The following is a 5026-nucleotide window of genomic DNA, read 5'->3' as shown; positions in this document are numbered from 1 at the left end:
AAGCAGCTTAGCTTCTATTTAAAGATGGAAGGTGTATTACTCTGCTAGGGCTGCCATAACAAAATATCACAAACTGCATGGCTTAAACAATAGAAATTTATTTTCTCACAGTTCTGGAGCCTGGAATTCCAAGATCAAGGGGTCATCAGGTTGGGGTTTTTCTTGAGGCCTCTCTCCTTGGCTTGCAGGTGGCCACCATCTCACTGTTTCCTTACAGTGTCTTTCTTCTGTGCACATGCATCCTTGGTGTCTCTCCATGTATCCAAATGTCCCTGTCTTACAGAGACACCAGTCAGACTGGATTAAGGCCCACCCTAAAGACCTCATTTTAACTTAACTACCTCTTCAAAGGCCCTGTCTCCAAACATAGTCACGTTCTGAGATACTAGCAGTTAGGACTTCAACATGTGAACAACACATGGCATTGTATATAAGTGTAATAAAACATAATATACTACAGTAACTCAAGAGAAGATGCTGGTTAGTACACTGGTAAGGCTCTGCACCAGGTAACAGAGTAACTGGAAAGGAAGGGAAATAACATTTACTGATTATCCATTATGTGACAGTATCTGTGTTACATACTTTTTTTTCCACGTATGCATTTCGTTTTAATAAATAGAGCATATTCATGGCTTAGATCTTAAATCATATTACAGACAAACACTTCTAGGCCCAAAGAGCTAACAGCGAAGCTGCTACTGCTGGAAGGAATGCAGCCCCTCATGCACTTGAAGTCCAAAGAGGAGTGACCTGACTCTAGAGGTCACCACACACCGTCCCTCTGTAGGCTGGACGCTGGACCAGTGGACAGCAGGAAACTCGAGGACACTCATGCACCCACCATTTGACCCCTCACCTTCGTGCTGCAGAACCAGCGGGAAGTTGTATTACTGTCAGATAAGCTAGAGGAAGGTTTCCTGATCATATTAAGCAAAGCTCTCCCATTGCTACCAATCAGCCAGGGGCGTTAGCTAAAAAAGGGTATCCACTGATAAATACAGAATATGAGAACAGCAAGGAGGATGCTATACAGGTCATCTTGTTTCTTCAAATGTCAGAAGTGTCCACATCACAGCAGTTGGTGGACACCACCTCCCGCAGGCATAGTCCAAAAACTTCCTGTTGGCGTTTGCACCAAACAAGGCTCCCCACGCTTCTGGCATCATCTACTGGGTTATGAGGCCCAGCCAGCTTTTGAGAGTACTGGAAACCTTGATTTTGTGATCCCCATTATAGATCTCAACCTCGCCAGCTACTTCCTCAGGCAGGTAGGCCTCCTGATCAATCTGGACATCAACATCTCTTTCCGTGGCGATTTTGTACATAGGGATTGGCACTGCAGGCTTCACCAGAGGGAAATCTTATGTCCCGCAACGAACAATCATTCCGGGCTCCAATAACTAGTACAAACCCTGGAGGACCATTCCATCCAGCAGTACTTGGTACCTGGTTGTATATTTTACCCTTTGGCTGAGTCTATGCTTTGCTTCATTTAGTACGTCTGTGATAAGATCATCCATCTCTCGCTCTGAGGACTTCGAGCCTCACTTGATTTATCAAATTGGACACCTGAATTTTCTTCTGTTGCTCAATCTGCTTTTCTTTCTTCTCATAGTATTCCATAGTCTTCAGTCTTTGGGTTTGCACAAGACAACCCTTCTCAATGTTGAACTCTTCCTCTGCCTTCACGTCTATTTCTTCTGCTTCCTCATTGGCTTCTTTTTCAATAAAAGCCATTGTGTGCTTAATCTGCTTCTGCACATCGGCATTGCTGAGAGCCATGGCGCTAGTGACGCAAAGAGGCGGGCCACTGGCTGGAGCTCAGGTCTGATACGGGCAGCTGGCAACCGGGAGAGGAAAGCTGGCGTGGCTTCAGGCCTCCTCTGTTTTGTTGTGCTACGTACTTAACATGTGCTATCATGTGTAAAGCCTGTGGAAATCACAATCCAACCAGTTATCGCCATTTTATAAATGAGGAAACTGAGGCTCCAAGAGAGGAAAAGACTTCCCTAGGTAATGCAGCTGGAAGATGGTGGACCCATTTTAAGAATTTAGGTGTGTCATCGATGCTTACCTGCCTTCCACAAGAATATAATTCCTCCCTGCTGTTAGGTCTGGTTCTGCTACTCACTAGTTTTTCTTGGACACCTCACTTACCTGAACTGGAATTCAACTTCCTAATCAATAAACTAAGAAGTGTCTTCATCCACTGTTTTCATAATTTCTTATTATATTGTAAAGTATTATAACCCATTATATGCACTTTGGAAATTAGGAAAAAAATGGAAAAAACTAAATGCAATATGCCCCTCTAATAAAACCACCATAAATCTTTTGGTAAGATTCCCTTCTGGTCCCATCCTCCTAAACATAGGTAGGTAGAGTTTCCTTCTTGCATCACTTCATTTCTGAAGAAAAGCAAGTGGTCATCTCATTATGAGACTCAGATCAGATTAGCAAAATAGAAGAACAAGAGAGACAAAAAGAACAATGACATTCTACGAACCCCTTCCTCTTAGTTATTTAGAAGGTTTCTTTGTCTGTGGATGCCTATCCATGAGGCAGGACTGACCTGTGTCACTTACACACAAACACACACATACACACACACCAGCTTTATGAAAAAACAAACTGAATGGATTCTAAGGGCCAAGAGGAAAGAGCCTAGCCATGAGGGAACAGCCAAAGGGTAAAGACAAAGGGACATTAAGGGAGGGGGAGAAGAGAGCAGCGGGAACAGAATAGACTCCTTGATCTCCATCCAAATGAACTCATAATGAACCTAAAAATGACTTGAGGCAAAAAGCAAAGAACAGTATTGCACCATTCTCTGGCCAATGTGTGTGCATTTGATCATTTAAGACTTTCCAGCAATGGACTGTATACCCTTCCAAAAATTAAGGGCATGACAGACTGGTTATATAATATATCTTAGAGACTAGGAATAGATATATACCTATACAGCAAACATACAAGTATATATACAAGTTTGTGACTTGCCTCTGCTTTTGTCATTTAGCAACTCATAGGCATATTTAATATAATTATATAGTCTTCATAACCTTGATTTTAATGCCTGCATAATGTCCAATTGAATAAGTATACCAACCAGTTTACTTAGTCATTATTCTATTTTTAGACCTTTGAATATTTCCACCTTGTAGCTGTGTACTCAGTGAGGCAGTCTATAATTTTTAAGAGAGAAAAATATCCTATAAAAGTTGTTAGGACTTCCTTGGTGAACATATCAGTTATCTTAGAGAGAACCTCGGTTTGGGGAGGGTAAAATGAGTGACACTTCAGTTTACAACATAAAGCAGCAAGCAACCGACCCAAGAATATTGTAGATTTTTAAAAATGTATGAGTTTCTAGGATTTAAAATACAAGTAATTGCTGGAATTAGGCAGCACTTCTCTCCCACAAAGCCAGGTGCTCTAAAACTTTATGTAGGAGCAACAAGCCTTTTAAAAGAAGAATCTCACTTTGTCCCAGCTTACCCTTCCCCCTCCCTGTGTCCTCAAGTCCATTCTCTAGTAGGTCTGCGTCTTTATTCCCATCCTGCCTCTAGGTTCTTCATGACCTTTTTTTTTTTTTTTTAAGATTCCATATATATGTGTTAGCATACGGTATTTGTTTTTCTCTTTCTGACTTACTTCACTCTATATGACAGACTCTAGGTCCATCCACCTCACTACAAATAACTCAATTTCGTTTCTTTTTATGGCAAAGTGAGAGAGTGGCATATACATATATACACTACCAAATCTAAAACCGATAGCTAGTAGGAAGCAGCCGCATAGCACAGGGATATCAGCTCAGTGCTTTGCAACCACTTAGAGGGGTGGGATAGGAAGGGTGGGAAGGAGATGCAAGAGGCAGGAGCTATGGGGATATATGTATACATATAGCTGATTCACCTTGTTATAAAGCAGAAACTAACACACCATTGTAAAGCAATTATACTCAAATAAAGATGTTAAAAAAAAAAGAAGAATCTATTCCCTAGGAAGTTTAATGTTAATGGAATCTGCCTTCATGGGAAAGTATAGATGTCCCAAGAGAAAATCTCCTAGGAAAAAAAATGTGATACTCTGTACTAGCGAACGAGGCCAACCTCAGGCTCTAGAATATTGTAGGGAAGGGCTGGTTCTGCAGTGTTTGGCTGATACTGGCACAGCAACTATAATGTGCCTTGAGAATAACAGCTGGGTATATGCGCTGAATGAGCCGGTCACTAAGAATTGTAACATCTGGGAACCAATATCTACTTTGATGTGAAGCAAACACATTATAGGAAGAAGTGTCTTCTCTCCCTGCACACGAAGAAACAATTGCCAAATCGGCAACAGCTGGGTTCCTTGTTTGTCATGATGATTCCAGCAGTGTTCAATGTCCTGATTTTGGACTTCGTATTTTCAGAAGTAATTCCGTATCACAGTGACAGCAGTATCAGCCACAGAGAACAGGTCCTTTGATGAGGTAAACAGATTTTTTACAGGTCTTTTTCAGTGAAGTTATAATAACAAATATTTTGGACTAAATAAATATTCCTGGAGACCTTGAACTTAACTTGAGAGAGGAAGTCTGGGAAGAGAGGGCAGCACAGCAGCTAAGGTTCATTGGATGTGAATGTTTACAGGAAATTTGACCTTATTTTGTACTCTTAAACAGGTAAAGCAGGACGCAGCAGCTTCACTCTTAAAAATGGCAATGCAACGAGCATCTTCCAAAACAGTCTGCCTAATGTTTTTTAATTTGCCTTCATGATAAATTCCCAGAAGCTGACAAAACTAAATTACTGTCATTTCTAGGTGTATAAAAAAAATGTAAAGCCAACTAAGTTGTAAAGCTGGTACATGCCAAGATTCAAAGAAAGAGAACCACTGAGTTAAAGAATAAGAAGAAGCATGCCTTCATAGAAAATGGGAAGCCTGAATATAGATAATAATGGAAGATTTAGAGTACAGTGTATGGAAATGGTGAAAATGTCACATCTCACTAGAACATTCATTCATTCATACA

The 5026-nt window shown here is 40.8% G+C and overlaps 1 pseudogene; it reads right to left on the bottom strand.

The window, feature by feature from the left end:
- Positions 1–1177: 1177 nt before the first annotated feature.
- On the bottom strand, positions 1178–1785 carry LOC115838981 (V-type proton ATPase subunit E 1 pseudogene; annotated as a pseudogene).
- Between the last annotated feature and the right edge of the window lie 3241 nt (positions 1786–5026).

The sequence above is a fragment of the Globicephala melas genome, chromosome 6 (assembly GCF_963455315.2).
Source record: "Globicephala melas chromosome 6, mGloMel1.2, whole genome shotgun sequence".
Classification (NCBI taxonomy): Eukaryota; Metazoa; Chordata; class Mammalia; order Artiodactyla; family Delphinidae; genus Globicephala; species Globicephala melas.
Note: the sequence above shows the minus strand (reverse complement) of the source record. Positions and strands in the feature narration are given on the sequence as shown.